The sequence below is a fragment of the Bradysia coprophila genome, chromosome IV, assembly GCF_014529535.1.
Source record: "Bradysia coprophila strain Holo2 chromosome IV, BU_Bcop_v1, whole genome shotgun sequence".
In the NCBI taxonomy this organism is placed as follows: domain Eukaryota; kingdom Metazoa; phylum Arthropoda; class Insecta; order Diptera; family Sciaridae; genus Bradysia; species Bradysia coprophila.
The window spans coordinates 4,236,597-4,249,437 of record NC_050738.1 but is presented as its reverse complement, the minus strand read 5'-3'; the positions used below and the strand labels follow the sequence as shown (position 1 = coordinate 4,249,437).

General features: G+C 35.7%; 1 protein-coding gene across 19 annotated transcripts in view; it reads right to left on the bottom strand.

Annotated features, from left to right (window-relative positions):
- LOC119085887 (sodium/hydrogen exchanger 3) overlaps positions 1-11,353 on the bottom strand; it is a 45,764-nt gene extending 34,411 nt beyond the window's left edge. For 11 of the 19 annotated variants that reach the window (XM_037196416.1, XM_037196403.1, XM_037196409.1 and 8 more), the window contains exon 1: positions 6,357-6,770. The gene's annotated coding sequence lies outside the window, so the exon portion shown is untranslated. The other 8 variants (XM_037196414.1, XM_037196418.1, XM_037196412.1 and 5 more) reach the window with 4 other exon arrangements.
- Positions 11,354-12,841: the final 1,488 nt, after the last annotated feature.

The following is a 12,841-nucleotide window of genomic DNA, read 5'->3' as shown; positions in this document are numbered from 1 at the left end:
TGTTCAAGAGATAAGCAAAAAATACGTCGTCTTTACAGCGTCATTTAGCCGACAATAATACTGAAGCATCTTTTGTTTGAAAATGTAGAAATAAGTTCTCTTTGTTTACTCTGAAAATTGATTTTCAATTTTCACTCCTTTGGAGTGAACAATTTATGACAAAATAAGACAAACTTTGTCTGACAAAGATCTGCTTAGAGCTAGATTAATCTATGATATTATTGTTAGAATTACAAAAATCTATTGAGAAAATATCAGTCAGTCAATGGACCTGACCCTCCCAAAAGGTTAGGCCTAGTAATTTCGATATTTACTTAAGCCAATTTATTATTTGCCTGATCTATGTATACGGAGGTTCTCTTAGTTTTAAGATTCATTCTGTTATAGCATCCAGTAGATGTAAGATTGGTAAAAATAAATATTCAAACATTCCCGAACGGTTTCGGAACCAAAAGGTAAGTGTTCGGATCTATGGAACAGCTTAACGACAGTCTGTTTGAAAAATGTCATCTACGTGATGAAAATTTATATTCACATTCATTTTTTTTTTTTACATGCAAGCACAAACACAAGGGATATATCCCTTTGATGTTGATGGTTCACATCAACACGGTCTAGCCTAAATAATTGGGGGAAATGCTCGGTAATGGGTATTAATATTATTCTTGAAAAGTTGAGGATTACATACGGGGGGAAGACATGAGCCGGAAGACTATTCCACAAACGAATCGCAACTGAGAAGAAAGTTCCCTTGAACTTTGCCGTGCGGCAAAATTCAGAAGCGACAACATGGGGATGTGCTCGTGCTGATTGCCTAGTGACAAGAGTCGAATTGTGGATAGGCGGGATCAGCGTCGATATCTCCGATGAACATTCACCGTAATAGTATCTGTAGAACAACGAAATAGCACCAACGATGCGCCGATGTTCGAGAGTGTCAATTGGATTTGTAACGCTTTCGTCACCGATCAATCGGATAGCTCTCCTTTGAAGTCTTTCGAGAAGATCCAACGTTGAGGGTGGAGCACCAACCCAGAGATGAGAGTTGAATTCAACTAGAGGCCTTACATAAGCTTTGTATATAGTCACAAGCTCTGTGGACGAGAAGAATCTTTTGCATCTCCTGAGAAATCCCAATCTCTTTGCCGCTGCCTTCGTCACATTCACTACGTGTTCATTCCACAGCATCTTGCTGGTAACATTCGTTCCGAGCAATCTTAGACTTGAAGTGTCTTCAAATTCGTCGGTCATGGTGGGCAGAGCCGTCGTCATCTCAGTCCTCTTGTGGGAGAACCGACATTTTTGAGTCTTGCCTAAATTCAGCTCAACTCTGTTAGCTCGGACCCACTCCTTAAGAACACCAATGTCGGAACTCAATGTCTCTACCATACCTTTGCGAGCCTCATCTACATCCTCTTTCTTCGGCACTTTATCGAACTTATACGAGTGGTGTAGCGTGCTGTCATCAGCAAATCCATGAATGGGATTGGATGTAGCGTTCAAAAGGTCATTGATGTAAATCAGAAACAAGATTGGTGAAAGAACCGAACCTTGGGGGACTCCTGCATTTATCTCCAGCCTATCGGAAGTAACTCCATCAAGTACAACTTGGATCTTTCGACTGTTCAAAAAACTCTCGATCCAGCAACACATCTCTGGACCCACTCCGAAAGCAGCTAATTTGCTGAGCATGTTCCTATGCCAGACTCGATCAAAGGCTTTTGAGAAATCGAGAGCAATCGCTTGAGTCTCGCCAAACGAGTGAAGAGACTGACTCCACATCTGTGAAAGATATGCCATCATATCACCCGTTGAACGTTTCGATCTGAAACCATATTGCCTATCGTGTATGAGCCTGTTCGTCTCTAGGTAAAGCATTAAATTTTGCTTAATTACCTTTTCCATAACTTTTGCCAACACAGAAGTTATCGCAATCGGTCGATAGTCTTTCGGATCAGAGCGGTTTCCCTTCTTCTTGAAAACCGGCTGAATATTTCTCAGCTTCCAGTTAGCTGGGTAAACGCCCGAAGAGTAAGACAGATGAAAAAGTCGAGCGAGTGGCCGAGAAAGCACAGAGTTACAGTTCTTAAGAACCGTGGCGGGAATACCGTCAGGACCAGAGGACTTCTTCGTGTTGAGGCTTTTCATCACTCGGCTAATCACCCTAACTCTAAAGTAGATCCTTTTCATCCTACACCTTACTCGCATAACCGGCGGCGCTTGGTCCGTATCATCTAGAGTAGAATTCTTGGCAAAAATCCTAACAAACGCATTCGCTTTAGACTCCGCGTCAATGATCGGATCACCTTCGCAGTCCATAAGTGGAGGAGTAGAAGACTTCACAAAGTTATTACTAACACTCTTTGCAAAGGACCAAAAGGACCTAGAATCATGGTACGTGTTCAAGAGCTTCTCCTTAACCTTCTGTTCATGGCGATACTTCGCTGATCTGAGCACCACGTTACATAAATTCCTTGCCCTAACATAGATGGCTCTATCTTGAGGTGAGCGGCTCGCCTTATAAGCGAAATACGCCGTATCTTTGTCGGCTACTGCAACCTTACAATCTGGAGTAAACCAGGATTGAGCTGATCTCTTAACTTTCTTCGACGTCTGAGGAATGAATAAATTCATTCCCATTAGAATCACGAAAGTCACGAGAAAAGTGGCTTCATCGACGCTCTTCTTGTCAAAACAAAACGACCAGTTCACATTAAGGCAACAAAACATTTGGTTTGGTACGCGAACACGGTGGAATGGTTGGAGATACTTACGCATAAACCCTGATTTCAAACAGACGACTAGAAGTCACCACCACGGTAGGTTAATTAAAAAATTTTCATTCAATGATAAGTACAGCCTGACAGAGTTTCCTTAGGATCAGAAGAAGGCCCCTCAACAGTCCATATTGACCGCACATGACATCAGTTTCCTACCTAATGAATTAGTAAATCTTCCGCGGTGCTAAGTTAGTGCTAGCAATGCAATATAACAGATAATGTCAGTATGACTATGATGAGTTTTCCGAAACTTCTTTCAAATCTAAGTTTTGTGGAAAGTAGTCCACTCGTAGCAGTAAAATTCCAACAATATTATCGGCTAGGGAATGATTGTGTGAAACTTTCTCGATTCCAAAATCATTTCATTTTTGCGCCACATGCAAAAAGTTTGTCCCATTCTATTTACACAAACTTTCCATTAAATTTTGTATGCATAAGACTGCCGACGTCGTCGTGCTAGAAATATTCTAAACGATAATATTGTGAGATCGTTATTTTTTCCAGTCTTATCAGTCAGTTGCATGGAATGACAAAAGCATTATATCGAAGAAGGATGAAGAAAGAACGAAAAAAATCGCGCGTGCTCAATGGCTATCGAAAATAACTTATATAATTTCTCAGTTGGATATTAAGTAGAAAAGAAAAGAAACAAACAAATCCAGACGTGTTTATTTTGATGTGAAAAATTAGATGAATCGCGACATCGATATGTTGCTTCGTCTGGGTAGAAACGTTTTTTTTTCCTCTCTTCGTCAAGATAAATAAATCTCAATAAGCCATCGCATCGAAATGTCCAGTAATTTTAATGGAAAGAAATGAGTTTTGTTGTATACACAGACAAGAGATTTATGTTTTGATTGAGTTCATGTAGCCTTGATGTATCAAAAAAAAATCTTTTCAAATTCAATCAATTTACTTGTCCAATTGCAGTTGAAAAATGTGCAATGTCAAATTAAATATTTTAACGACTCTTTTTTCCACAAAAGTGCACTAAAATAATTGAATCAATGCTCTTGTCACCCATTTATTTTTCATTGAAATTATTCCAATTGATATTCACATGTATATAATGTGCATTCAGTGCAAGTCTCTAATTTAAAACAAAAACAAATCTTAATCTGCGCCACAAAACTATAAATACAACCAATAGCAATGTTGACACATTCTGTCGGAAAATTAATTTATTGTTGAAGCCTTTACTAATCATTCCACACTACTCGTGTGCACACTTCAATGAAACAATATGATATTTAATCTACAAAATGGTTTTAGGCTTTTAATTTGCCGACTCCAAAGATATTTTTCGTTATCATTATTTGCCATTTAAACGCTGCGAGTGGCATTACTGTTACTGGTATGTTAATCAATTACAATCAAAATAATTAAACAAATTGGTATAAACTCAGATCAAAATATAAGTCTTTACGCTCTTCATGAATAGTACTGTTTGTTCCAACAATACTCTCTCTAGCAAACAAACTCTCAACTCTATGTGTCACATTCACACTACTCTATATTTTGACTGACCACGCTGTAATTTGCATGTAAATTCCAAAGGCTATTTGTCATTTTCACCACTTTAATATAAGTAGTTTGTTTGCTAGAGAGAGCATTGGTTCCACACAACTATCAAAGCTTTCAAAGCAGACGCACAAAGTTTTGATTGGAGAAGACGTCCATTGAAAGTAAAGTGGAATTCCGGAATGAGCGGACAGATAGAACGAATAAAACCTACTAAAAAGATAAAACTTAATTTGAGCTAAGTTTAATGTTGTTGCAAAAAGAAACATGATTGCAAAGCCAAAATGCGAAATTCTCGATGATGTTCTTTTAATGATGAGACAGCGGAAGACATGACTCAGCTGGTAAGATTATTATTTATGCTTAAATCGTTCATTTCATGGTTGAAGGACGTTATGATATTTGGAAGACATATTAGTCAACTCAGCTGTTTTAAGATTATAAAACAATAAGTAACGAACAACGTTTTGCTGACAGTGTTCCAGCAAGGCCCTAGATGAACAAAAAGTCTTCGTACCACGTCACTCCGCTACTGGCTCTCACAAAATCATCAACGACTTCCCTTTTGTTTATCCTAAAGAAATTATGAAAATTGAATAGAGAGAACACTTTTGAGATCATTCCAATCCGGATTGATATTAGTCGGTAGCCTTGGCCTTCATCGTTCAGCCAACAATAGAACATATGCATGTAAGGACATTGCAAGGTCCAAGTTGAGGCCGAATTACGCCGTCGCAAAGTACAGAAATAAAAATTTTAACCAGGCAGGAGCGGTTCACTTTCAAAACGTCAAATAAGGGACCTAATACAGTGTATGATAATGAACTCAAATGAACACTGACATAAATTGAAAATTTTTATTCGCAAAAAATCAGGCTAAAAGCTTATTCAGGTCCCTAGTCAAATCAAGCGCTCCTGCCTGGTTTACTTTACTCAGCCGTGGACAGATCCATATTATCAGCTCTAGGACAATTTTTTCTTAAAATGATATTTAGAGTACCACTCATGTTTGAAGTGCGTTGAAAAAAAAAACAAAGAACAACAAGGTGGTAACATACTGTGTGAGTACAGTATTCAGTTCTCAGTATTCATTGAGAGCCGCAGTCCTTCAAAGTTTTCCTAAATTTTCTTATTTTTCTTTTTGCAAATAAAATTCTTTTCGTTGGTTCACTGTGTGTTCTAGGTTTACATCAACGGTTAAAACTGATTTCCATGATCAAACTGAGCCTCTGACGACAAAATACGAAGTCTACTGGTAAATTCGTGCAAAGAAGAAGTAGTCAATACTTTCTCCCCTTGCTCAACAAATGCATAGTATGGTATTGTGAGTTCATTGACCTTTAACTCAGGTAAGCAATTTGTGAGTATATCCTAGGATCAACCAGCTGTTAAAAGCAACCGTCTGAAGATATTACAATAATTTTTTTTATTGAAGTTGAAATTATTACTGAAATGGAAACGAATCAGTGCAGAAGCGTCGTCATATACATTTACAAAAAAAATTGAATTCCACATTTCTGATTTGTTTTTATGTTTTGTTTCACTTTTTTCGCCTTATATCAACATTTTGTGTTCTTTTAATTCGGCGAACATTTTTCTTCACAATGATATTGCGGATTCGTTGTGATGTTTCTAAAAAAAAGAAACACAAAAAATCCGAATGGAACGGGATGACTCACTTTATTTCGCTATTAAAATTTTATAGCACTAGCGTCTTAGCTAATTCGTATTAAAATAGCGACGCCAAGAGAATTCCTTTCTTAGTTTGGAGAATATTTTGTCATTTTACAATAACCACGAGTGTCTTCCGTTTTATGGATGTGATAAGTAACTTACATGAATGAATAGTGGATGTATTTATCATCACAACTAAGAATAATGGTTTTTATTGGTCTACAACGTTGTTGTTGGGATGCCAATATTATTATATGGTGAAATGCATTTTCGTAATCAATCTTATTTCATACACTGACCGGATCAGCAAGCAACACACTGAACACTCATTTCGCTTCATACTAATTTTTTTTTTGGTAGAATGAGTCGAATGATACTAACCCAATTTGATTTAGGTTGTTTACACGAATCGATCAATGTAAATAAACTCGCATGTTTAACAAAGTGTACCGCACATTTTCTGTACGTGTTTGGCGAATAACATTTATTTCTAATAAAAAAATCAACCGAAACATTCAACGGTATGCCACACTTAATATTCAGGCGAGAAAACACAACAGCCAAATTAACCGATTTGCGATGGAAAATTTTCGGCTAAAAGAAAACCACTGCCGGCTTCAGTTAATTTATTTCGTTCAATACAAATCGACTTAGAACCACGATATTCTTATAACAAATGAATGACGTTATTAGGCTGAAAACGTGTAAATCGACAGGCCGGATATTACTATGCTGATTATACGTAACCAGCTGCACCCAAACGAATGAAACAACGTTTCGCTACTAACTGAAATCGAAAAAGACTTTGTTTAGGTACCCAACCACATCATCAATAATTTTCTTACACATGTTTTTTGTGTTAGTTCTATAGTGTTACGTTCATTCACTGGATGTGTATATGATACGTGCATATATGTTGCTTGTGTGTCATATAGGAAAATATATACGTATATAGTATGGGGCCGGGCTCAGACATACGTATTGTTAGCTTCGTTAGTTTGAATAAAATGCAAAAATTTCCTTTTGTCGATTCGTTTTCTTTCATTTATTCATCAAAAAAAAGAGATTACCATTGAGATTTGGATCTGATTTGTTAGTTTTAATGAAAAAAAATGATAGCTCACATCTGCCGGTCTATGTACCTTTGATGTATGCAATACGTACATGCAACATATTATTACAAAATGCATGAATGTATTCTTGAGCGAATAGTTTTAAGACAGAAAATGTTTTTAAATTTTAAAGAGCCGGTATCACGACAATAAATCACGAAAAATGAATCGGTCTCGATCACCGACTCAAACACGGAAATTATATTATTCAACACTACTACATACTACCCTGTCACAATTCGTAATTATAATTATTGTTTTTCGGTCTTTGATCCTCAGTCGCCACATTTAAGTACGAATCGTACTGTACGATACATTCCAATGTTAATATCTTGTGTATAATCTGGCAGAGGTGTACAGCTAACACTCAAAATTTATTATTTAGGTTACAATAATTCAAAAACATGCCAAATTTTTTGCGGTATTATTCGACTGTTCGTACCCATCATAAAGTTGTATTGAAAAATAATGATTTTGGCTTTGTAGCTCATTGAAGCGAACTGCATGGTAATTAGGTGACGATTTTTTGCAAGAGATTGTGACAGTATTAGCGCACTAAACGTGTCGAACAGGGTTTATCATTTTACAATCAAGGCAACGTTACCAAATCGAACATGGCACATCAACACCTGTAAAATAAATTAAAAAGTAGTGGGCTGATCGACATCGATATGATCTGTCGCATGTTGTCTGTTTGGTAAGTATTGAGATTAGTCATACATCTAGTTTACATATCATGTGTACCATCTGTTATCAGCAGTCACAACAAAATTTAATAAGCAATGAGTTCTATCTGAATAGGATTTACGTAGAAAAGCTTATGTCAAAACGAATGAAGTAAAAGATTTTCTGTCAACCTGTTGAAAATACTTGCGATATGGTTACCGTACGTAAATCGTTGCGAAAAAATGAACCGAATCTTGATATCTGCTTTTTAATTCGTTTGAACAAAATCCGAACCGTTTTCCAAGATGTGTAAAATCGAAACAAAAAGAACCGACACCGCAACAAATTTTATAACATTCCGTCGTAAATTTCAATACACTCATATATCCAATAACAACAATGGGAACTCTTGAAGAGCGGATTAAACTTAATCCACTTCTATCTAGTCCTTTAAGTATAAGATCTTTGCGCTCAAAGGTTACGTCTTGACAGATTGTAATCCTCATAAAACTTCCTTTAAATAAAATTCCGGACCATTGTTACATTATATTTGCTATACCAGGGCATGTACTGCTATATGGTCTCTTATTCATGACTACGCAATTTTCTATTATAGAAAACTTAAAGAGAAAATTAGAGGAGCTTATAAAAGCATCCCATCGGATTAAAGAATATTCAAATTTGATTACTTTCAATAACCGAAATTTATATTTTGTTAATCATCTTTTCGATTGAAAGAAAATTTAGGGTTTTCACTGTTCGTCAATTTTTGTTTTTGTTTTATTTTGTGGGTGGAACGATAACAATTTGTTCCATGCAAACAAAGCGACGACCTATGTCGATGTTTAGTGTAAACCAATAAAAAAATTCGAATTTTCGGTGCTTCTTGAAAATATAACCATTCAAATAGGGTGTCTAGAACAAACCATTTAAGGCCAGTGGTTAAAGCAATTAATTTCAATTCAAAACAGACAGTAAATCAAAAGAATCTCAAGTTGAGTCAGGAGAACTTGCACTCGCGGAAATATGAAATTCTTATTTGAAAGTGGATGTTATTGTTTCCAAAATTTCGTTCAACAAACGAAACTCTAGATTATTTTGTAATAGTTCCCACATAAACATTTAACAAACGGAACCCTAGATTCTTATTTTCAGCATGTGTAACGGAATACCAAACAACTGAATCTAGATTTTCATTTGTTAGACTAAAATGTGGGACGAATTACAAACAACAACAACTCTCAAAGCAGAAAATATTTTGCATTTCACTTTTCCTCGGGTGTAGCTAAGAACTAGTAAGAAAAGGTTATTGGATATGATCCTCTTTTCTTTTCCAAATTCCCTTTTAATCGAAGACTGAATATTTCGTAACGAGTCACTGTGGTTATAGGTTATAACGCAACTGTTGACAGAGTCAGGATCAACATTGTCCAAGACATCATTTGTTGTTGCTCATTCAAAAAACTCTGAACTCTGATTAACTAAGTAAAAATGACATTCTACAAATCATCTGTTATCGACTCGGGCATCAGAACTAAGCAATGAATACTGTTGTCTAAGGTCTATGTCTTATGCAGCAAAATGTGTGAAACCACACTAATGAAGTAAAAGATCTTGTACCAAAACGTACAATGCTTTGAACAAAAGAAGTAGTAGATTGGATGATTTATGTCTTTATTGGGTAGATTTACTGTTTTAATTACTCGAGAAACGTTCAACAGAAAACTTTTAACAAATTTTTAAAAAATTGAAGAAAATCATCAAATTCACTGAAAGTTCAATTAAAGATCCGAAAAATATCGAGAAAATCTTCAAAAGATGAAATAAGTTCCTAAAACTCGACAATGAGTTTCTTCTGAATCCACTGACATTCAACAAAAACTCTCTTTTAACTTTATGTAGAACATCCTTCGTCACATAAATTTACGATAATCCACCCTCACGTTCAATAAAGAAAATATTGGACACCCTAAAACGTTTGTAGTAGAAAGCAATTTAAAAATTTTCATTATAAATAACAGTGGCAGTAGAATTACACGACACTTTCAAAGTGTACAGCCACACATACAACATGGAAAATGTGAATATTTAATCGCGAAAACGTGTGCCCTCCAATATGAGATTTGAGATTCATGAATATGCTAAAAAATCACAACAGAAAAGAACCACGAAAATATTAAAATAAAATTGAATTTTCAAAACAAAAATTGCAAAATAAAACATTGTCATAAGTCTGTCTCATAAATAAATTCTGTTTCGTCTGAAAGTCAACCGATTTTTCATTCGCTTAACTCTAATGGAAAAATAGTTTTGCTTTCCCTTTACATAATTGACTGTGTCCTTGACCTTTTTCCTGTGGAACACTAGCGCGATGGAAACTCAAATATGGACATGTTGATATGGTTAGATAACGAGAAAGAAAAATAGCCATGACACACGTAGAAGAGGATTATAAATCCCTTAAAAATACCCAGCAAACAACCATCATTTTGGTGTGGCGTTCTATTTATATAGATGTTTTAAGTGGAAGAGACTCTTAATTAGTTTGTTTTTTTCGTTTGAAGTTCTCTCCGATAAAAACATTCAAAGAAAATTCGATAAAATGTAACCATAGCTATAATAGCCAACCGAATGTAAACATTTCGCTAATTAGCATAGTCGGTTTTTATTACTGTGAATGAGCTGCACGGAATAAAGTAAATTACATGGAACCTTGCTTGGAACGACAATTCATTTCATTTATTCAGATTTGCATTCGAATGCGCTTCAATGCGTATGCTTTGTCCTTTATATCCCCAGGCAGAGCGCATTAGAACCAAAACCGTCGTCGTCTGCCAAAGACATTGAAACCATCTTTGGATGTAAATCCTTTTCAAAACATTCGTCGTGCGGTCTAGTTTTGAATTTCGTGTTCTTTTTGTTAGTTTATTTCGTTTTCCGTCGAACGTACATACATCCATACAACATAGTCATCCAACATGTTATATCCGTAACCAGTATTGAAGATATAAAATCAATAATTTATTGTACCTTGAAATATTGGGCCATTCCGTTTCAACTTGTAGCGATAATTTGCCACTAATCGGTTTGATCCGATGCATTCTGGATTAGTTAAATTTATTCCACACACGAAAGAAACAACCAATTCACCGCCAGCACAATTCAGCACATTTATCTATAGTTAGATACACTAGAGAAATAAGTCGGAGAAATAATATTGAACAGAGAACATTACAATTTTCCTAGTATATTAGAACACCCGAAATACATTTCTTATATAATCACTTTTCATTCTCAATGTTTTTCCATCAAAAGCATTTTTCAGCATCAATATGTGTATACTCATGAAATTTTCTGTGTTTTCTTTCTTCGTTCGTTTTTTTATTCTGTACTCTTTCCGATTCGACAAAGAAAATGTTTCAGTTCATTTAACACTGATCATTGATCTGGTCACAAAAAACACATTCGTTGTAAATGAACACGAAAAACTGTTTAGTTTATTGATAATATCGGTTTGAATGGAAAGTCTTTTCTATCAAAACTATTGCGAACATCGTATGGAATGCACACAAATCGGCAGCCATGATGTTGGCGCGGCAAACCGTTTCTGGAGAGTGGAAATGTTATTGAATCTGGTTTTATTCGGTTTCTCGCATATGAAAAATGGGGATACTGAAAAATGTTGGTGGAATTTTCTTCGAGGGGAAATGAAATATTTTCATTGAAATTTTGTTCGGAAATGGAATTCGGAATTGAAATTATTGACGATGGGCTGGAAATGATGAGAATGTTTTTGTCGAAACTATTCCTGATTTAGTGTCTCGTAGGGAGTGCTGATTGAAATGTGCTGCACAAATTCGGATGCACTGCAAGTTGAAAACCTACATCCTCTACAACCTTAGCATGTAAAATCCATTACATAACTTGGTATAAAAATCAAAAGTCAAGTTTTCGTCTGTTCATGAACCTCGGCTTCGCCTCGGATTAACAAAATCGACACTAAAACTCGACTTTTCATCTTTTAATCGCTAGAAGAAGATTATTGAGTTAATCTTATCCCAGACACCTTCTCCTGGTGTCGGAAAATATGGCAAGAAAAGAACGAGTAAGAGCTGGGTGTTGTTCTCAGATAAAATTTAATGACACTAAAAACTCTGATTCAATCTCACATTTGTACTCAGTTGCTGGTGTACATGCAAAGTTGCAGTTTATGTATTATGACATCGTTTTCACTCTACATTTCGTTGTACATTAGTGCATCATTAGCATAATAATAATTGTTTTGTCTGTGTAATGGTTCATTCGGGTTCATTACTCCTCTTTCGGTTTTGATGATTAACCAAGCGTGTCTTTGCATTATTCGACAGTTTTCATATTCGAATATCCATATATCAACTTCAGCGATAAACGTCTGACAAAAGTAATTTTATTTTTCTGTTGCCTTTCAACGTGCCCCTACGTGCTAATACCGCTGCTATCTAAAAAATTTGTCAGTAGTGCTAGCCATTTAATATCTATGTTAGAACGAATGAAGTAGTAGATTCTGTAGACGATTGAACAATTAAAGGTAACAGATTAAATGGCTGGCATGACGATATACTTTCCTCTTCTAAAACGTTAATCTTAACGATAATCAATTTATTGAACTAAGATTTTTTCATTCATATCAACTTCAGAAGGACTAGATGTGGTACATCTTACGATTATTTTGTTTCATGTGTTGACGACGACGGATAGCGATGTACAATCCAACTAATTAAGTAAAAGATTTCGTATCAATGTGCGCTATCAAAAGAAAATTCCAATCTAAACGCGATATCAGAAGGAAGACAAATTTTCGTTACCCATCTGCTGAATGGAGAATTACCGAAAAATCGTTTTCTTTTTGATGAATCCCATATTCACGGGCCATGAACGACCGAAAGGCGTATAAGAGGAGCACATCAAAACAACAATCAGCTGATGCGGCGCATGCGATCCTGGAAAATGCGACGTACTTCTGATGTTGATGTGTATAACACATGTCAGAGCTCTTTTGTTGTGAAAATAATGAGCATAAAATGCCATTCAATGTTCTAACATTGAAGT